At 50.4% G+C, this 23,001-nt stretch overlaps 1 protein-coding gene across 4 annotated transcripts in view; it reads left to right on the forward strand.

Annotated features, from left to right (window-relative positions):
- Window positions 1–23,001, forward strand: part of BDKRB2 (bradykinin receptor B2) — a 493,412-nt gene that overhangs the window by 187,990 nt on the left and 282,421 nt on the right. For 2 of the 4 annotated variants that reach the window (XM_078660119.1, XM_078660118.1), the window contains exon 2: window positions 21,017–21,117. The gene's annotated coding sequence lies outside the window, so the exon portion shown is untranslated. Of the gene's footprint in view, window positions 1–21,016; window positions 21,118–23,001 lie in introns of those variants that run through there. The other 2 variants (XM_078660120.1, XM_078660117.1) reach the window with 2 other exon arrangements.

A 23,001-nucleotide genomic window follows, 5' to 3' on the forward strand; every position in this document is an offset into this window, starting at 1 on the left:
TTTACCGACGCAAAAGAGCTGACCCGTTACCTTGATGGTCCTGCAACGCTGTCCATGGACACCTCACAACAAGCCTCAGCAAAGGGGGGCCTCTCGCCAGATCCAATCCCCGGAGGAGGGGGCTCATGAAGGGCACACCCCCATACAACAAATCTACCTCTGGAAAGTATCTACCTCAAAGTTGCCACAATCTCCCTCAAAACAAGCCCTACCAGGTAATGAACAACACCTACCTCATGCCGACTGGCGAAGCGAACAAACACCAGACCCTGATGAACAAAAAGGAAATCTCAGGAATCACAACGTATCAGTTGGAGCAAGTTCCCGTGCAGACAAAATCAAGTAGGCTTGTGACAGTCCTCACCACAAATTGAACTGGGAAGTTCGCAATCCCGATCTGACGGACAACATGTCTCCGGGAGGCGGAACAGCGATCCTGCCGTCGCACCTCCGACAAGTAAATGAATGGGGGAGGAGTTGGATTGGGTGACGGAAGAGGGGAGGGGGAGCCGCTCTGATTTGTCTATGTTTTATGTTCTCTCTATTTTCCATTCTTTTCTTCTTTCCACACCTTATACATCAATGCACACAACGGCGGACTCCGCCTACAAACCGACACAGAACACTAGGGAGTCACACCGAGAATCCAGTACACAATCGACCCAGTAGGGTACTGGAGGTTAGACACACAAAACCACCGCAACACACTACACCAGATGGCAAGTAGTAAAGCACTCACCCTGGCCGCAGACCTTAACATAGTTTCCCTAAATGTCAAGGGCCTAAACCACCCTATTAAGTGCAGGAATATAGTGAACTACCTCGCAAAGACAAAGGGCGACAGAATCCTGTTACAGGAAACAAAACTAGAAGAGGAGGACCTAAAACTTGTCAGAGCAAACTGGATAGCGCACACTGCCTGCTCGCCAGCTGACAAGAAAAAACGCGGAGTCCTGACCCTGGTATCTAAAAGATGAAAGATAACGATAGATTCCCAATCCCGGGATGAGGGAGGTAGAGTACTAATAACAAACTTATCAAGAGGGGAAGAACGATTCCACGTGGCGAACATATATGGCCCCAATACTGACGACTCCACATTCTGGGAAGGCATAGCAGAAACACTAGACAAACTCCCCAAGGACGAACTCACGATTGTATCTGGGGACCTCAGCATACCACTCGATTACACACTAGACAGGCAATCCTCCTGCCTGTACCAACCCACGAAATCGCACACAGCACTACAGAACAAATTCAACCTCTGAGACGCATGGAGACTACAACACCCAGACACTAGGGACTACACCTTCTACTCCAGCCCACACAACTCATACTCCAGGATAGACTACATTTTGATATTAGGGGCACACACGCACCTGATAGACCAATCAGATATAACATCAAGACTTATCTCAGACCACTCAGCCATCAGCCTAAAACTAAGCGGCTACCACAGCGAAATGGCCCCTAGAAGATGGCACTTCAATAGTGAAATCGTCTCAGACCCAGGAAATAGGGAATAAATTAAGATGGCCATATCAGACTATCTATACCACCCCTGAATCTAGCGCCGGCACACTATGGGAGGCCCTGAAAGCTACGATCAGAGGTAAACTAATAGATATCAAGGCAAGGATAAACAAAAAGTCTAACTTGAGATTAACTCAACTAGAAGGAAAGATAAAAAAGTTAGAACTAAGTCAAGCAAAGGATGCAAAGAACGTCGCACTCCTGACCACACTAACACAACACAAGTACAAGTACAATAAAATCCTGAGCGAAACGGCAGGACTTTGGTTCTGCAAATGCAAGGCAAGAAGCCTATGCGAAGCCAACAGTGCAGGGAAACTATTAGCAAACTATTTGAAGCACAAACAAAACCAGGTAGCGATCTCGTCAGTAACAGACTCGAATAACAAAACTCACACGAGACACAAAGATATTCTCAGCACATTCCAAAAATTCTATGCAGAGCTATATAACTCAGAGCAGATGCTTTACCCATGAGGAATGCACTATATACCTAGACAGACTAGGGCTCCCTAAGCTAGACCCCACGGAAACAGCAAAGCTAGGTGAGGTAATCAGCGAGGCAGAAATTGAAAGGGCAGTCAAGTCCCTCATAAACAATAAGACCCCGGGACCTGACGGCTACTATGCTGACTTCTATAAGGCCTTTCTAACCCAATTAATACCCTCCATGAAAAGAGTCTTCAACCAGACCGCAATTACAGGGGTGGTCCCGCAATCCATGACAGAGGCTAACATAATAGTCATCCCTAAGGAGGGCAAGGACCACTCACTGCCAAAAAACTACAGGCCCATATCTCTCATCAATGTGGACTGCAAAGTCTGCGCCAAAATCCTAGCTGTCAGACTAAACACAGTCCTGCCCAAACTAATCAGTAATGCCCAAGTCGGCTTTATGCGCAAAAGAATATCTAGCGACAACACATGTCTTTTATGCCACATTCTAGAACAAATCTCCACAAAACAATTGTGATTGCACTAGACGCAGAAAAGGCCTTCGATAAGGTCTTGTGTGCCTTCCTAGAGCAATGCATGCGGACCTTCATCCTGCTCAGCCCACATTGCAATCAATGGCTCACTCTCAGACCCATTCAAACTGAAAACGGAACCTGACAGGGATGCCCACTCTCACCGACACTCTTTCTCCTGGCCCTAGAACCCCGAATCGAAGACCTAAAATTAACAGAAACATAAAGGGAGTCGAAATCAGGGGCACCGTAGTAAAATTAGCCGCATACGCAGATGATATCCTGATCTTAACAGAACAAAAGGCCCTAATGACCACAATAACACAATACTCCAAACTATCAGGGTACAAACTAAACAACTAAAAATCAGAATGCAAGCCACTAAACATCCACTGCACGAGAGATGCGCTGAGAGATTCGGGTTTGTCTTGGCAGATGGGACACATCAAGTACCTAGGCATACACTTCGGCACCGACCTGCACAACACCCTAAGGCACAATGAGAAGTCCCTCATAGAAAAGGTCAAGAACCTGTTAGAGGCCTGGTCCCCAAAATTCATCACATGGTGGGGTCGCATAGAAACGATGAAAATGAGGATCACACCAATGATCAATTACCTATCAAGCATGCTTCCTCTCCTTCTCACAGATGACTTCCATCGAAAAATTGACATCATGCTCACCAAATTCCTCTGGCGGGACAAGAAAGCAAGAATCAGTATTAAGAAGCTTAGGCTGGCGAAAGCTCAGGGAGGGCTTAATCTGGCAGACTTCAAAGCCTATCAACTAGCCATCCTAGCAAAACAGGGCACTCAGTGGGTGGCCCAGCCGCCAGACTACACACCAATGTGGCTACAGGTGGAAAAGGCCATTCTAAACAACCTGCACCCTCTTGCCCTACTTACGACAAACACATACCCACCCACCTCTAAGCTGATATTTACAAACATGAAGATAGCACAAGTAGACAAGAGAATGGAGGTTAGCATCAGGGGTTCCAAGTCAGAGTCCTTGTGGTCAAACAGGAGCATCAAATATAAGGGGAAGAGTGTTAACTTTGAGTCATGGATAGAGAAAGGTATAAGCTTTCCACATCAACTAGAGAAGGGGACATACTCTATCACGTTCGCAGACCTGAAAACACTCCACCAACTAGAAGACCTAGACCTTTATAGATTCCTAAAGATAAAAACAGCCATAGCAAAGACAAAACTAACCAGCACCCAACCCTCAATCTTCCACTTGGTAAGTAACATGAATAAACTAGGTCACCAAGTCTCACAATTGTAAAGCTACTACGCCCAAATAGCACCAAACTCAACAAAAAAACAACCGAATACAGGGACAAACAACTACACCACCCACTAAAGAGCCATGTCCTCGGCCACACAAAACAAGATCACCCCAGACCGACTACACACACTAGGCCTCAGAGAGGACTCCCTATGCTGGAACTGCAACACACAGAAGGGAGACTTAGCACACCTCATCTACCACTGTCCAACTCTCAAGGCATTCTGGGGAGGGGTGTTTGACTTCATTGACAATGTGTTCAAAATCAAAACAACAAGGGATTTCGCTTCCCTAACCACAGCATTTTTTAGATCTGATCTTCACTCTGAGATTGACAAGGAGCTAATGGACTTACTACTGACTGCGGCTTTCAAACTGGTGCTAACCAACTGGAAAGACTCTAGCAAAACCAGCTCCAAGGATGGCTAAACTGGATCACTCACCTCAGAGGAGCGGACAGTTTAGCGCTACAGTACTCTCCATGGGAAGCATCATCCAGGGGGTTATGGGAGACTCTGGACAGGGCCCTAGACCCATACAAGCCCCCATAAACGTGTGGACCAAAAATCGCTGCGATGGGGGAGGCTCTGTTAAGACCTTTCAAGTACCCTGAGCCAGGGACAAGTGATATGCGATTCGACCTATTGACCCCTAAGTGTCGTGCCGTGAATGTATACCTCTCTATTGGGCTATCATATCCCTTTTTCCTTTCCTTTCGTACTTTGCTGTCCTTTTCCGTCCTGTATAACCTCCTTCTTTCAAACAATACCAGCTCATGGGTAAGCACTGCCATAGCATTGTACTAACGTCCAGGGCCAGATCTGGGTGCTGCCCCCAACAGGATTGATGATTGTATACACTATATAAAAATGTTAATAAAAACAAGTTAAAAAAATAATAATAAAATTAAAATAAAAAATTTAGATAACAGAATGTCTGCACACCGTGCTCGTAAATAGGGCAAGAGGAAAAGAATGTGGGTGCTCGGCCTCCTGGGGGGGCAGTGAGAGGGCCCCACCCCACCCTGCGACTTCATGCTTTCAGACAAGGTCTATATTAAGATTTAAAAATATCATGGGACGTTGATAACACTTGTATTGCTGTGAATGCTCATTAAATGGCAAAACCTCGAAAAAGAAATATATATATATATATATATATATGTATATATATATATATCATGAAAATAGGTGAATTTTTCATAAAAGAATTTCTATTGAAAACATCTTGACTACTTATCCCATTCCATCTCGGCTGCAAGAGAGGGGCAGAATTATGTATCTTTGTTCCATTCCTCTTGGCCCATTGAGTTTCCTCATCCCCTTCTTACCAGGCTGCTTACGTGTGATGAAACAGGAAGTGGGCTGTGCTCAAAAAGCCAAAAAAGAGTTGGTTTCACTTAGCCCATCCCCACCCCAACCCCTTTTTAGGTCTCGCGCCTGCGATTGCAGGGGGCAAAGCCCCTGCTGTCGCAAAGCGAGTCTATTGCAATTGTTTCAGTCCTTTCAGCTTTCAAGGACTACCCAGAGGAGACACGAGACTGGCACGCGCACGCAGCCTGCCGGAATCGGATCAGGTCGCGCGTGTGAACACGCGCTCCGATTCCGGCAGGCTCTTTAGTCACCATGGATCACGCACGCACACAGAGACACACACACGAGCGCACACATACAGACAGACACCACACCTCCCCAGCCCCCCCACCCCCCTGCCGCCCCCGCCCACACACACACGAGCGCACACACATAGACAATCCCCTCCCCGCCACCGCCCCCAACCACACATACACGCACACATACAGAGACACCCCCCCAACTAACCCCACTCACCGCATCGCCGGACTCTGCAGCCTCCGTGGGGCTCTCCCTCGGGCATGGGAGCCCCACATCACCGCTGCTCCTCTGGCCAGGCACTCCGTGGGCGCGGGCTTCCGAAGATGTAAGTCCCGCCCCACGGCAGGTTTCGTTTTGGTCAGTGCGCGCGCACGTCTTTTGTTTGTTTATTTAATAGATGTGTAACAAAAAATTTTAAATGTTGAAGTAGCTCTTACTGCAGAAAAGATTGGAAACCCCAGATGTATAACCTTGTGTGATTTAATCTTATGCTCTTGGAAAGCACTTAAAGCAAGTTTGCGCAATATAAAAAACGGAAAAATAAGAATCACGGGGCCGCTATTGATATAGCCAGTGTTGCCATTCGGATGGGGGTAGTCCCGCATTGTTTACCCCAGGGAGAACTACATTTTTGTGCACAGCTGCCAGATTATTGTGAGACTTCCCTCCTGTGATAGTTAAGGTGTCGAATGCTGAATTACTGATGTCCTTGGCTGTTCGGTCAGGGGGTGAGAGGGTCTCCTTCCCTTTGCGTGTAACCGGCCGAGTGACCTAAAAAGTCTCTGGTTCGAACTAAGGCGGAGCAGTGTCACACTTGAAACTTTCCTAGATCATTAAAACGAATACCGTTGATTTGCGGGGAAATACACTCTTAACATTCAGACACGTTGGATGATTCAGCTGTGGAATGTGCTACATCGAAGATGAATGGAACTTGCACCGCTCAGTTGATCAATGATTGTCTGTGTTATAATGATCTGTAGCGTGCTGAAGAGGTATCGCTGTCTGGTCCCTACAGCGTGTATTGTAACAAAGTCTATTGCAAAGCTGCCCCAACATGGGGGAAGGCTCCTCCTAGCACTGCAAAAAAGACTAAACAAGTCTTGTTCACTTGAGTGAATTTAATAAAGTTTTAGGAACATGAAATGTCTTTTGGTTAATTGTCTCTGTTTCAACACATTATTTTCATGGTTGCAAAAATGTCAGACATGTAATCCAATGCGCTTTCATCAAAACTTACTAATCCCAATGCATTTCGGGCTATCATTCAGCCCTTCGTCGTGCGACTGGCAACCTAGCAAGGGCCCTGACCGGCTCCATTCAGAAAGGCTCCATCCTTCCTTATCTACCTTACGGTGATTATGTTTAAGAGGTGACATCGCCCTCTTACTCGAATGACGCTACCTCTCCGTGTAACCGCAAATAAGACCTCTGCCAGCAGCGCTTGCATACCCATCCCGATCCCTGGAAACCGCACCTACCGTCTAGCCGTAGACCCCCCCTGACTTTCGTCCACTGATCTGTGTTTCCAACCCACCCCCCAGCATTCCTTCCCTTGACCCCCGCAGTCCGGGACCCCACCGCCTTCCGCCCTGCGCCCATCCACCTTTTGTTTCTTCCCAAGCCCTCCCTTCGAAAACAGAGCCCCCACTGCTTTGAGAGCTGCCCCCCGCCGACAAATGAGCACTTCTCATCACACCTCCAGCAAACCTGACACCCTCCGTGTCTCGCATGCCCAACCGGCATTTACATTTCCCCCACCTGGCCAGCATCCCCATCCACCCCCTTCTTGTCCTTGAGCCCCCGGGCGCAACCATACCCACCCGCCCCGTGGCAGAGCACACCCCTACTCCTGGCCCCTCCTGACATCGAACCCTCTGCGCCGTTATTTATTTTCTTCCCCTTATTGTTGAGGACCACTGTCTGCGCGGCACCCCGCGACCTCACCCCGTGTCGTCAGTTCTGCGCACAAGCCCTCGCCCGCCCCCCCCACCGAACACCCCTGCCCACTGTCCGGCCAAGCCACCCTCCTGCTCCCTACCCCAACCACGCATCCACGACCCTCCCCTGCGCCCCCAACACTTTACATGCAAGCACCCTTTCCCGAGCGCCCCTCCCTGTTGTGGTGGGCCAGGACAGGGCCTGCCACGTGGGACCTGGAACGTTCAAAGAAGCCACACGGACACCAGGTCAGCACTACGCCAGAAAGACCCCGAGCGGTCTTCCGCTTTGTTTATTTATACCCCGCAGCGAGCCCGCCCCTGGGGTGTGGGGATGCGTGTGAGAGTTGTAACAAAGTATAGAGAAGCTCGGGTGGCCCTCTACATCCCTCCTTCAATTTAGTCTGCTCCTTTCAGGCACACATGCCTTCAGGGCGATGTCCATGCAAAGTCTCTTACTCTCTGGCTCGTACCCGGATTGGGTCATAGATTGTATCGCTAACTCCGGACGCTTGGAGATTCCGCGACCCCAGCCGGGGTATCTTCCAGACTCTCACCACTGGAAGCCGGGCTCGGCCAGCCGGAGCTGCTACCGGTGTTTTGGCTTGCCTTGGTGAGCTTCCTCCGGGTTGTCCAGATGGTGGGGAGCTTGAGACCAACTCCCCAAACTCCAGACCGTAGTCCTTCATACTCTCCTGGTCTCCGGTCATTGCTGGGGGATCCTACTGTCTTGCCGCTTTCTTGAAACATGATACGTTTCGGGTTACCGCCTGACTCCCTCTTCTGGCGGTGACCATGGTCCCCTGAACCTTGTCCACCGTCCATACTTCCGGCTCATAGGGTGTTCGAAACTTCCACCCTGGGTGTCCATCCTGAATCACTACCGTGTCACCTTCTTGTAGCGCCGGCTGTTGAGCGTGCCGTGCTTCGCTCGCCTTCTGATTGGTGACTCTCCTCCTAGCTTGAATAGCCTCTCCGTCCCTTGTCTCAGGAGTCCAGGTGCGGTCGGTAGGGATGCGGTCCCGAGGCGCCCTCTTGAACAACACGTGCGCAGGGGCACATTTGGTGGTGCTATGTGGCGTTTAACGAAAGGCACCTAGGAACTGGTCCAGGGCGGCTTCAGGGTCCTCCCCACTGTCCACGGCGATTCTCAAAGCTCTATTGAGGTTCCTCATCAGTCTTTCTACTTCCCTATTAGCTTGGGGCCAAAGGGGAGTGATCTTCCGATGTGTGATCCGGAGATTCTCAAGGTAGCTTTGAAATTCTCTTCCTTGGAAATTTGACCCATTGTCTGACTTGATCTCCTCTGGTAACCCCATGGTGGCAAAAATTCGGTTGAGGGCCTTCTTGACTTGGGGGAAAGCGATCGAGGGTATCACTTCCACCACTGGGAATTTGGAGAACGAATCTACTAGAACGAGCGTGTGCCTGCCATACGGGAAACTCCCAAAGACGATACTCAGGTGTCTGGGGAGCCTTCTCCGTTATCACCGGTGCTGGCGCGGGGTCTCCGCCGGTGATGGTGGAGGCATGACAGGAGCGTACCATCTCGTCCACCATGCTGTCCATGGCCGGGAACCAGACCTTGCTTCTCAAACGGGCCTTGGTTTTGGCCATCCCTTGATGACCAGCATGTGCTATCGCCAGCATCTGGCGCTGAAGACTCTCCGGCACTACGATCAAATGTCCTCTGAGGATGACCCCTTCGTCACCCACACTCAGCTCGCTCCTGACTTGCCACAGCTGCTGCCGCGACTGGCTGACCTCTGGTCAAAGGCTCTGGACCCCATCTAGGAAATGGGCCCAGCGATTGCCTTCCAGAGCGTGTCTGACACAAGACAATGTTTCGTCCTTCGCGGTCGCCTCTCCAATCTCTTTCAGCGTCATCGTGTCCGGGCATGCGGCTTGTGAGATCATGTGAACGAACTCTTCTGCTCCCGGTCCGTCTTCGAGGGGGTGGGCCGGCTTCGTGACATTGGGGTGCCGGGACAGGTAGTCGGAAGGGTTGTGCGCTCCGGGTCTGAATAGAATCTTGAAGTTGTATCCTTGCAGCTGGACGGCCCAGCGTTCTATCCGTGGAGGTGCCAGTCTGGATGATCCTGCAAACAGAGGTAGTAGAGGCTTGTGATCCGTCACCACACTGAACTCTTGGCCACATAAGTATAGGTGGAAGTGTTGGCACGCCCATTTTATCGCCAGTGCCTCACGCTCGATCTGGGCGTACCGGGTTTCGGTGTCAGTCAGGGCCTTGCTTGCGTAGGCTACCGGTTTCCATTCTTCCACGCCGTATTCCTGTAGGAGCACCGCTCCAAGACCCACCGGGCTGGCGTCGACGATCAGTTCTGTTTTGCGACGCGGCTGGAAGTATGCCATCACCGTTTTGTCAAGAAGGCTCGCTTTAATATCTTGGAACGCTTTGTTGGTCCATTCCCACTTGTGGTCTTGCCAAGTGAGTGCCCTCAAGGGTTCCGCCAGAGCCGCCAGGTTGGGGATAAAGCGGCCGCAATAAGTGGCCATGCCTCGGAAGCTCCGCACTTCAGTGGGAGTCCGCGGAGTGCTTGCAGTCCTGATTTCTTCCGCTTTCTTGGGGTCAACTTTTAGCCCATCTCGAGTGAAAGTATACCCAAAAAAGTCAATGGATTCTTGGTAGAATGAACATTTTGACCGATGCAGGGTCAATCCACTTTCCACCAGCCGTTGTAGCGTCGCTCTCAGATGGGCATGATGCTCCTCGAGGGTGTTGGAGTAAACGAGGATATTGTCACTGAGGTTGATCACCCCATTCAGACCCGACAATACCTCACGTATGGCGTTTTGGAACACCTCAGCCGCTGACGACACACTAAAACTCAGCCGCCGGTACCTTCGTAGCCCCACGTGGGTGGAGAATGTGGTTATGTAGTGGCTCCCCGGCTCCAGTTCGAGTTGATGGTACCCCGAGTTGAGGTCCAGTTCGAAAACCACTTTGCCCCGTTCAGGTCGGCTACGATGTCGTCCATGGTTGGGGTAATGTGCCTCTCTCTCTTCACGGCTGTGTTGGGGAGTCTCGTGTCCACGCACAGCCTGATTGCCCCGGGTTGTTTCGGCTTGGGTGCCACGACCAGTGGGGATACCCAGGGGGTCGGACCTGACACCTTCTCTATTACTCCAAGATCTTCTAACTTTTTCAGTTTCTCCTCTACTTGTGGTCGGAGATTGAATGGCACTCGCCTGTGCCGGAGGGCTACAGGGCGCACAGAGGTGTCTATGTGTAGACGAAATTTCTTTCCTTTGAGTTTCCACAAGCCTTCGAATAGTGCGGGGAAATCCTGCAGCAGATTATCCGCATGTGACTGGTGTACTTGATTCGCAAAGAATACGAGCCCCAGGTCCTCCGCCGTGTGGCAGCTTAGAAGGGTGCCTTTCTTCCCTTCCGTGATATGAAAACGTGCTTCCGTCGAGTATTCTCCATTCACGACGGTGGTGCTGATTACTCCACGCAACGGTAACGGGTCTGTACCCCCATAAGTGTAGATACGTGCGCTGGAAGGTGCAAGAGCGGGCTTGGGTGACATTTGTTCATATTGCTCTGACATAACATTGACGGATGCCCCTGTGTCTATGAGGGCTCTCACTTCTGTTCCCTCGATGCAGACGGAGCACATGGGTGGCGGTCTCCTCTTTGTGGACACTCTGCTAACATATGAGATGACGTACACTTCCTCATCGGCGTCGTCATCGTACCGTGGCCGCCTCTCCTGGGCTTGACTGTCGGGGGCGGCAGCTCTTGCTCTAGTGACAATTGTCGGACGCGGTGCGACAGGCGTCTAGGCCCAAAGGTTGCGCGAGACCTGGGGCCGTTTGGTCTGTATCTTCCGCCCTGGCACACTGCTGCAAAGTGGTTTAGCCGGCCACACTTCAGGCACGTTTTCCCTTTTGCCCCGCATGTCGCCGTTGCCAGGTGATCTTCTCCGCAATAGGCACACTGCGTGCCTCGGGTGGGCGCATGTTGCTGGCGACTGGACGGGGGCCTCCTTTGGATCACGTCAACTCTTTCTTCCTTGATCGGTGCCATCTTGGTTGTTGCAGGCGTGGCTATCGGTGAGCGCAAAACAATCTCCATTTCCTCCGCCCTTGCGTCAGACAGCTTGTGTGAACGGGCGAGAATCAGGATTTCATCTAGCGATATTCCGGGTTGCCGGAGAATGAGTTTCCTCAGTAGTTTTGATCGACACCCCAATATGATCTGATCTCTTATCTCTTCCCTCGGGTAAGTGAAAGGGCAGGTGTTGGCCAGCCGGCGCAGTCGTGCATAGTACATGTCTACAGATTCGGACGCTGTTTGCCACGCCCTCTTAAATTTGAACTTCTCAAAGTCATTGTTGAGTTGGGGGTCGAAATGGGTGTTCAGTGTGGTGACCGCTGCATCGTATTTGTCATCTTGCCCGGTGTTGGGGAGCGTTTCGAAGAGGTCGTAGATCACTGGGCCACCGTACAGGATGAGGAGGGACCTCTTGACCGTCCCGTCGGTCTCTCGTGTGCCTTTGAAGTAGAGGTTAAGCCCCCCGAGCCAGGCCTTCCACCTCGGCGCTGCTGTCGCGGGGTCACCCTGAACGGGGGAATGGGCGCCACGCCTGTGGGTGCGTGGTTGTCCTGTGGTGGCGCAATTATCGCTGCTTGACCCTGGGCTCCTCCAGCTTGGCCAGGTGGTTGTGGTGCGGCCGCTGCGGCCTGGTCCTGGCCACCGCCTGCCTGGCCTGACCCCGTCGCAGGGTTTGACATAACTCAGTCTCTCCTGTCGCCGCTGCACGCTCTGCTTGACCACAGGTCAGGATACGCCTGTCCACCTGTGTATGCGTGGCTACGGACTTGCTTCCCAGCGCACCAGGATGTGCCCGCTCCCCGCGTGCCCAGACGGCCGGTGTGGGGGGGGGGACCAGAAGGCTGCTCTAGACGCCCTTTTTCTTTTGAATGGCGCAGGATTGTTCGGCGCTCGCAGGGTGATAGAGGGGCCACTGCTCTCCAAGATCGGGTCTGCCTCCGGAACCGAGGACCGGGACAGGCAGCAAGGCGCCTGTGGCAAGTAGAGCTGCTGAGGCCCTTTTGGCTTTGCCAATGCTTGATTCTGGCGAGGTGAGGCGATTTTGGTGAGGTGAGGCGATTATCGCCGAAGAACTGTGCAGAACCGCCGCCGCCGGCTGCTGGGTGGTGGGGGCGAGGTCGCTCCACGTGCTGGTGTGGCCCAGGCTGCTCGCGCCGCTCACACTCCTCCTGCCCCTCCCTCGCGGGCCTGGGATGTGTGGTCTGCCCCACCGCCATGGGAGGCGCGTGCAGGGCTACGTGGGTGGCGGGACGTAGCGCGGGCAGGGGAGGGAGGCAGCGATGACTCACCCACAGCAGCGCAGGATGCCCGGTGAGGCCCCACCAACTGAAGGCACTCCCAACGGGGAGACGCTTGAGCGGGCCTCAAGCCTGAGCGCGGGCGGGGAGAGATCTGTGGCCTGGCACTGGAGCGATGCAGGTGGGCTCTGCGGCTCCGACGCTGCACTGCCTGCAGGGGCACATCAGGCACGCCTGTGCTCAGACCGGCCTCGTCGCCAATGTGGTGGGCCAGGACAGGGCCTGCCACGTGGGACCTGGAACGCTCAAATAAGCCACACGGACACCAGGTCATCACTACGCCGGAAAGACCCCAAGCGGTCTTCCGCTGTGTTTATTTATACCCCGGAGCGAGCCCGCCCCGGGGGTGTGGGGATGCGTGTGAGAGTTGTAACAAAGTATAGAGAAGCCCGGGTGGCTCTCTACACCTGGCACAAGTCCCGAGGGCTCGCCTATCCCAGACTTCACACCTACTCACATGTGCTCGGCCTCACCCCCTCTGCTGTTATTCTTGTTGCCTGAGCACCATGGCAACCCTGCCCCATTCCGACGTGCGCCACTGCCCCACCGGACATCGAGTCGACCTCCTCTGTGCGCGATGCCTTTGTCACCATTACTTGGAAACTCTGCGATGTCCTTGCCTGCGCGCCGCACGAGCCCCTCAGACAGCGCCCCATTCCAGCCGCAAAAAGCCTTGCATTTGCCCGCCCAAAAACCAACCCCCAAAACAGCCCAGGCCTGTACCCCCGCCGACCCGAGCCAGTAAAGTCAGCAAACCCAGGACCCCCCGCTGGTGTTCCCCCCATCCTCTGCCTCCCCCTGCGCCGTAAATGGTCGGCTCATTTGCGGGCAGTTTCTACAACTGTCCTCTACCTTCCGCCATAAATACTTGCTATCCCACCCACTCCTAACATTTACTTGTTGTCTCTGAAGTCAAAGGGGAGCGGCGACATAAATTAACTAAATTGTTTGCAGGGAGAATGTGGGGTATTGGGGGCAGTTCGGAGATAAATCAAGTAACGGGAAATACTATTTTTCATCACCGTTATCACTGCCTGCTGCTGAGATCAGAGAAAGAGTTTGCGTGACGGGTGCGGTCTCATAAAGACCGTTTCACTCTGACTTAAATCCTTCTGCATCCAATAATGCAGACCACTAGGTTAATGTACATACTGCAGAGCTCAGCATGCAACGTAAAGCTCAGGGCTTGCAATGCTGTAGGGACTAATTGAGCACTTGATCCTTCTTAGGTCGATGGACTGCGCTCCACCTCTTGTTTAGCTAGTGCAGGCAGCAGGGAGGGTCCCTACTATCCCTGCTACCTCGAGACTCAATTGGCTATCATTTGTGTCTACATATCCGCCTACCAACAAATGTCAGTGCACACTTTTCCACCAGGCAAACACACCACCAGCCTTCAGTGCACGCTTCCAGACACACACATCACCAGCCTTCAGTGCACACTTTCACCGGGCACAAACACCACCAGCGATCAGTGCACGCTTCCACCACACACACACACCACCAGACGTCAGTGCACGCTTTCACCAGGCACACACACACACACCACCAACCGTTAGTGCACACTTTCACCAGGCCCACACCATCAGCCGTCAGTGCACGCTTTCACCAGGCACACACACCACCAGTCGTCAGTGCACGCTTCTGCCAGGCACACATGCCACCAGCCGGCAGTGCACACTTCCACCAGGCACACACACCACCAGCCATCAGTGCACATTTTCAACAGGCACACACACCACCAGCCATCGGTGCACACATCAATTGTTAACGCATCCACAATTAACTATTGTAGCAATCGCAGTATGGCACACTTTACTTTTAAACATGGCAGTGCACGCTTTTCCACCATGCACACACACCACCAGCCATCAGTGCACACTTTCAACAGGCACACACACACCACTAGCCATCAGTACATGCTTTCATCAGGCATACACACCACCGGCCGTCAGTGCACACTTTCAACAGGCGCAGGCACCATAAGTCGTCAGTGCACGCTTTCACCAGGCACAAACACCACCAGCCGTCAGTGCACGCTTTCACCGGGCACAAACACCACCAGCCGCCAGTTCACGCTTTCACCAGGCACACACCACCAGCCGTCAGGGCACACTTTCACCAGGCACAGACACCATAAGTCGTCAGTGCACGCTTTCACCGGGCACAAACACCACCATCCGTCAGGCACGCTTTCACCGGGCACAAACACCACCAGCCGGCAGTGCACAATTTCACCAGGCACACACACACCACCAGCCGTCAGTGCACGCTTTCACCAGGCACACACCACCAGCCATCAGTACACGCTTTCACCAGGCACACACACCACCAGCCGTCAGTGAACGCTTGCACCAGGCACACACACCACCAGCCGGCAATGCACACTTCCACCGGGCACACACACTACCAGCCATCAAAGCACAATTTCTACAGGCACACACCACCAGCCATCAGTGCACACATCAATTGTTAACGCATCCACAATTAACTATTGTAGCAATCACAGTATGGCACACTTTAATTTTAAACATATTCATGTAAAGCGCAGCATGCCACCATTGCTACAAAAATAAATACACTTTTTTTTGGCTTACAATTTATAGACTTTTGTTGCAATTGGTGTTGCAATATTTCGCGATGCCAATAGCTCAAACTTAATTAATGCGAGACCTATTGCATTGCAAATGCTTGTTGGTCTTGTCCCTCCATTCACTCACTACGCATTGACCTACAGCTGGAGTGAGAAGTAGGGATAGAGGACAGACTAACAATATACAGATGATCACAAGAACACTGTTAGTGGCAGTGGAAAGTAGTGAAATATGTTGACAAATTTAACTTTTTCAGGTAGGAAGGTGGGAAGTTTATTTCATGAATTGTATTGTAGAAATATTTTTGCAATGTTTTAAAGCTCTATGAATTTCAAGTGATGAGGAATTTGGACTGAGATATCCCTGAATCTTAGTCTCAGTGCTGTTATAGGGTCCTGCCCCATGGGTTTTCAAACTGGGGGGCGCCGCTCTCCAGGAGGGCCTCAAGTGCTCCCCAGAGGGCGCGCTGGCTCTGGCCAGAAGAGGCATTATGCTGATAGTAGTGTTTTGTTTTAAGCGTGTGAGGGGTGAATGAGCAATTGTATGCCACTCTGTAATGGGCCCTCACTAACATCTTTTGTCATTTATATCCTAGCTGGGAGTATGTGTCAAAAGAAAAGAGACTCCAAATATTGTTCAAAACCCCCACCCCCATTTCTAATATTCACACTGTGGATACTTTTGCACGTTAGTGAAGCCTGCCTGACCAGAATAGTATGTTCGGCAATCATTTATTTAGTTGTATTTTTAAAACGGTTTCAGAATTTAACTGCAATTTTTAAAGATGTCTTGTGTTTAAATAAGTAGAGAAATATTTAAACATTGCCAATTTAATAGAATAATTGTGAAAAAGCTGATTCATTTTATTTTATCACAGGGGGGCAAAGTTTGAAGACCACTGCCCTAAACAGACTCATGTGACATAGAATACTAAGCTATTAGCACCAGTTGGGCTGGCATGGCTCGCGAGTGGGTTGGGTCACACGGGGAGAGGGTGTCACGAGGGGAGGTTGTGCAGGGGGGGGTTTAATTTAATAATAATAATAAATAAATAAATAAAAATGTACTTACCTTTCCGCCAGCCGGGTCCCATGTCTTCTCTGCTCCTTCTCTCTTGCCTCCGGCAGGAACAGGAAGCAAACAGCAAGGCTTCTTCCCCTAAGCCAACCACAACACTGCAAGCAGTGTTGTGATTGGTCGGGACGCCGCCCAGCCAGGGGCATATGGGGAGGCCACATTGTCCATGCAGGCTGAATTGCAGCCTGCATGGAGAAGGGCAGAGTGCGCATGACTGGTTTGGGTGGCCCCAGAGGGCCGACCAAACAGTCTTTACACACTCAGGAATGGCCACACCACTCCTCCCCTGCCCTAGTTGCAGAGCAGCCTTTCCCACCCTCCCATATTACCATTTTATGTTTCTGTTTCTCGCACTGCGAGAAAGCAGTGAGGCGACGCTCCTCCGCCCTAGTGGAGAAGCTGGCCCTGATATAGCACAAAATGCTACCACTATTGTGTGTTTGTTGCTGCTGCCGCGTGGACCATTTTCATTTTGTATTGCCTGATAGAAACTTGAACATCTGTTCTTAAAATTCACTGTTTTTAAAACTCACCTGAATCGCGTTCTCACTGTTAAAGGGTTCTCTGCCCTTAGCTGTTCCCCTCTCAGCGGCCTCAGCCAACCGGCCGGCACGGGGTGGAGCTTGGAGCTTGCAGGTGGGGCTGGGCATCAAAAGGGAGTGTAGCGCTGGGGGCGAGCAATTGTGTGTTTGTTGCTGCTGCTGCGCGGACCATTTTCATTTTGTGTTGCCTGATAGAAACTTGAACCTCTGTTCTTAAAATTCACTATTTTTAAAACTCACCTGAATCCCGTTCTCACTGTTAAAGGGTTCTCTGCCCTTAGCTGTTCCCCTCTCAGTGGCCTCAGCCAATCGACCGGCACGGGGTGGAGCTTGGAGGTGGGGCTGGGGTATCTATGCACACCAGCAAGCGGGAGCGCAGCGGGCGCGCCGAAGTAGCGCCGAAGGCAAGCCCGTCTGCGCCCAACCGGGCCCAGGGGCCATGAACCCTGGCCAAATGAACATTATTCACCGGGAGAACTCAGAGCGCTAGAGCAATTTCAAGCCCCCCTAACCAGGGAAGTCTCGGATCGAATTAACATTCACGGGATTTTTGACAATCGAGTGAGTCACCTCACCCGCTCAATTGAAGCGTCTCCTGCCCCCCGTTTTAATCACCTGTCTATTGGCAATTTATCTCTCCGAGTCCTGTATCTTAACACTCGCTCATTGGTGAAGCACCAACTGGATATCTTTCTGCTGCTATCCTCAGATAAGCCAGACGTCCTCCTGCTTTCAGAGACCTGGCTCACGCTTGACTCCTTGCCTGATATCTTAGCAGCACTCCCCTCTGATTATTACATCTTGTCAGCTAACCTGCCTGCAGGGAAGACGGGAGGGGGAGTGACTGCTATCATACATAAAAAATATAAGTTCACCACACTGACGTCCCTGATTTTGCCTGAAGTAGAGAACATTGTTATCAATCTTGACACCAACTCAGGATCTTTGTCGATGGTACTTGTTTACCGGCCTCCCCAGTCCATGCAGTCCTACCCTCTCTCCCTCAGCGAGCAGATGGCGAATCTCACCATGAACCTCACCAGAGTCCTACTTATTGGGGACCTGAACTACTGGTTCAACGATATGGGGGGTGGGGGCCTCAGTCGGTTGAGCTCACCGAACTACTTTCCAACATCAATATGGTTCAACACCTCACCGCCCAAACCCATATTAAGGGCCACATTCTCGACCAAATCTGGTCTTATAACTCGGACCTCTCACCTCCTATCATTTCTCCCTGTATATGGTCCGACCACCATCTGATCGACTTTACAATCACTATCAGTAGTAGGGCAAAGACCCCTAAGATAGAGGGAGGACTACCCAGAAAGTGGAGACCACTGGATACTCAGGAGTTCATCAAAACTCTGGCTAGTTCCGCCCCTCTGTCAATCCCAACTCCAATTTGGATTCTATGGATGAAGAGATCACGGACTGGTTATTGGCGGCTAGCGACATCCATGCTCCGCTTACTAAATTCTCTCTGGCCAGACATTCTGAAGCCCATAAATGGTTCACTAGTGAACTGAAAAACCAGAAACTATTGCTCCGGCAATTGGAAAGAAAATGGAGGCATGAGTATGACAGTAAAGATAGACAGCTCTATCTGTCAGCCCGAAGGGACTATAAGAAAGTGATTCTGGTAACCAAGACCTCTTATTTCACCACTAGGATTCTTGCTGCCCCTAATAAATCCAAAGAAATTTTTAGGATTGTGAACGAACTCTGCAACGATGACCGAACATCACCCTGTCAAGCCCCAACTCAAATGCAATGTAATCTGCTGAACAACTTCTTTGTGGAAAAAATTGAAACCATCAGGGCCAGTATTCCGAGTACTCCGATTACCTATCAGGGAAAGCCTCTGGACAACAACTCCCACAACCCTTCGACTCTGAATCATCTCACCGCTCTATGTTCAGACACTTTACTAGATTTAATGTCCCGAGTAAAACCAGGTTCCCCGAGGGACTGCTGTCCTCCTTCTGTCCTTAAGGATACCGTTGCAGCTCTACCTCATTGTACTCTTCCTCTCCTTTAACTAATCTCTAAGAAAGGGATGAGTACCTAAAGCTTTTAAAACCGCCACCTTAGTCCCTCTCCTTAAAAAACCCGGAGCTGACCCCTCTAACCTCTCCAATTATCGCCCTATTTCCCTCCTTCCATTCTTTGCTAAAATTCTGGAGGCCCATGTGGCGAGCTGCCTCTCTAAGTTCATTGAGGAAAGAGATTACTTGGAGCCTAACCAAGCTGGCTTCCGCCGTCTCATTCCACCGAATCAGTTATTTTGGCAGTGATGGACACCCTAAGGGCTAACGCTGACTCAGGAACCCCGCATGCCCTGGTGCTCCTGGATTTATCGGCAGCGTTCGACACGGTTGACCATACCATCTTATTGAACCGTGTCGAACAAGCTGGCATACCGGGTGCTGCCTCTCAGTGGTTAAAATCCTTTCTGACGGATAGAACTCAGGCAGTACGTCTTGGGAACTTCACTGCCCCTAACCGCTCCACGTCCTGTGGGGTCCCACAGGGCTCCTCCCTGTCCCCACTATTATTCAACCTCTACATCAGGCCTCTGATTCCCTCTCTCAAAACCAGGGGAATCACGGTCTTCAATTACGCAGACAATCTCCAGCTTGTATTCTCGCTGGAGTCTCCTAGCGCTGCTGCCAAATTCCAATCTACAATGTGTCACATCAAGCACTGGATGGATGCGAATCAATTGAAGCTCAACCCCGGTATGACAGAGCTGGTGTTACCTGGGAAGAGTCCCACTTATTGGGGACCCCATTTTTGGCCGGCCGAATTAGGTCCTTCCCTAGCGCCCTCGCCTTCCGTGAAGAGTCTAGGGGTAACTATAGACTCCGATCTCACTATGAGAGGACAGGTGGGCAGCGTGGTTTCCACCAGCCTTTTTCAACTGCGCAAAATCAGAAAAATTTCACACTTACTATCCTATCCAGCCCTGGTTCAAGTGATCATTGCCCTGGTACTGTCACGCCTGGACTTCTCCAACTCACTGTACACTGGCCTTCCCCAGGGCCTGCTTAACCGTCTCCAAATGATCCAGAACTAGGCAGCAAGACTGCTCTTCAAACAGCCGAAATGGCAATCGGCCAGGCCTCTTCTGGTCAAACTACACTGGCTGCCCATAGTACATCGTGCCACATTTAAGACAGGATGCATAGTCTTTAAAACACTGCACTGCACGAGTCCAAAATTTCTGAAAAATCGGATTACCAAATATGCCCCCACACGTAACCTCCGATATGCTCACCATCATCTCCTCACCACCCCCACCATCAAACTAAAAAGGCAGGGTGGACGCAGGTTCTCTTACCTGGCACCGAGGCTCTGGACTTCACTCCCATCCCCAATTAGGAACTGTGACAATTTGCTATGCTTCAGAAGGGCCTTGAAGACATGGCTCTTTGTGCAACCTTACTAATCTTGGCCCGCCACATCAACATTCATCTGATCAGCGCCATGAAACCTTTGGTGTTCGCGCGCTTTATAAATTCTTCTTAACATATCATAACATAACAAGTGTATCTAGGGACAATATTTAATGTTTGATTTCCACCTAAAATTGACAATGTTCTGAATTGCATGACTTTAGCAGGCATGGGGCTGTATCACGAACACTTGTGCTTCTTCAGAGCAGAGCTGAACACTTCCTTTGTGTGTTTTCAGTGTTTAAAGTTCAGAAACAGGGAGAGGCCATTACTAATCACTGTATCCGACTAGTGCTGTCTGCAGTGCATTGATTATATTAACTCCGAGAAATTCCGAGTTATATGTATTCGCTTTAGACAGAGCAAAAGTATAAAAACAGGCACTCCTCTCTGCTCTGAGCCAAGGCAACTGCTGGCTACTGTGCAGGATTTGGCCCATGTGGGGAAGCATTGTGACTACTAATGTATGGCTTTAGCTGTGTTTTAACACATGTCTCTGACGTATTCACAGTAAGCTGTAGAAAATGTTTGAAATGTATTGTAATAATTTGAAAAGAGCTACATTAATTACAATGCCAATATTTATTTATTTATTTATTTATTGATGCTTATTCCATAGGCCCTTTGTGAAGCTTGCTGGCTTCAGAGTGGTAAGGAATACACGAAGACAGTGGAAAAGATAAAGGGTCGAGTGGAAGATACTAAGCAAGATAAAACCAGGTAACATGGATAGATACCAGATGGTTTCATTTCATATCCTGTTGCATAAAGGCAGTTTGTGTTTAACTATGACGTCTGCTAATTTGTAAAGGTACATTAGCATGTTCAAGCTAGATCTACTGGCTTTGTCTGTATTTGTGTTTAAAAGTGTGACTTTATTATCTAGTCAAGTTGATCTGTGGGTTCTTCCCAGGAAGATACTCTTTAAAATTGAATTAACACGTGTCTCATGGCAGTGTATTTTTCGTAGGATCCTAGAAAATTTCATCCCACCATGAGCGCAGAGCAAACCTCCCATTGACTACCCAGATGAAGGTTTTAAGCAACGGCTAACTAAACAAACATTGACAAAGCAATTAGGTCGTGCCTTGTGGCTTTGACACTGCTTCTTAGCAATGCTGCTCAGCGTCGTCAAAAAGAAATGGTTTTTCCGATTCTGAGTAGCAAAAACACATACACATGCTTGCGCTTCCATGGAAAAAATGCAGTTCCCTGAATGTAACCTGTTGAAGGATACTACTCATTCAATCAAAAGGATGGTAAAAAAAAACTATGCTCCAGGGAAGAGGCATATTATTAATTCAGCTAGGCCACAGCATATTTTGGCCCGGAATTGCCCACATTTCCAGTCGAACTTCCCCTAGATGACAGTTCTGATTGCCGCTAGGGCCCACTCAGTCTTTCATCTGTCTGAATACCATGGATTTCAAAAGATGGCCAGCGTGGGCTTGTAGCTTATCTGGTGACTCTGGAACCTGGAAACCACCGCACACCTCCTGCCAGCTGTTCACTGTGCCTAACAATAATTTATGATCTTGGAAAGATGCTTTAATTGCCTCTCAGTGTTTTCACTTTCACCTTCCAAAATTGGGAGTGCCGAAAAAAGAATGAACACCGTTAGCAAATGACATGCAAATAATCGCTTATTTTGTTCAAACTTGAAATGAGTGGGTAATATTCATATCATAAAGTTATACTCTGAAATACTTCTTCCTCATTGGTTGTAGGTGCTATTGAAGCCCCAGGAAGCAATTCAGACTTTAGCATGAGCTTTATACCAGAGTCTTAACTAGTGGCACTTCTGACGACTTTAGGTGTTAATATCCTCTTACACTTAGACTTGCCGTACATTTATTCATTGAAAGGACTTGTAACGTGAAGCTATTTTATAGTACTGTTGCAGTTTAGGAAAGGCTTATGTAGAAACCGTTCAACTTCACCCCAAGCCCAACACCAACACAGACAAGATGTATGTTGATGGGAGAGCAATATTGATGGCAGGTTTAACACAGGCCCCCGCACCCCCCCCCCCCCCCAGCCCCCGCAGTGAGGGGGGGGGGCTCAGCACACTACTCAGGCCTGAGAGATCCGGAGTAAATCTGGAGCGGGGCCCCTCCGTGTACGTTGCAGGGGGGCCTCGTCAACTTTCGTTAAGCCAAAATACTTCTGGTCCTCCTTAAAGGTAACTTTGCACTCCGTGTGGTCCGTCACGAGAGGGATGGCTTTTTTCTCAGTGCCCCCCGTCCCCTGGAGTTCCCTATAGCACAGGCCTTGTAACTTTTAGCGGGGCGGACAGAAATACCCCCGATCACGAGAGTTGGGAAAATGACTTGCAGTAATCTGCTTTTCTGCATGTTTTTGCCCAGTATTTCACACTGAGATTTTAGCTACTTTCTTTCAAATGCTTCTAATCCGCAGAGTAAGGCAGATGATGTATTCGTCATTTGGCCAGTAACTCCGGATCCAGGCCCAATCTCTTAGACCGCAGAGTTCGTAATGAGGCTTTTGGAAGGATCCGTCCATTTAATTCATCCATTTAATCCAGACAGAGTTGAGGCTGCATGTGGTCGGAGGACTCTTTGGCTGCAGACATGAAAGGCGAGG

Source organism: Lissotriton helveticus, chromosome 9 (assembly GCF_964261635.1).
Source record: "Lissotriton helveticus chromosome 9, aLisHel1.1, whole genome shotgun sequence".
Lineage (NCBI taxonomy): Eukaryota > Metazoa > Chordata > Amphibia > Caudata > Salamandridae > Lissotriton > Lissotriton helveticus.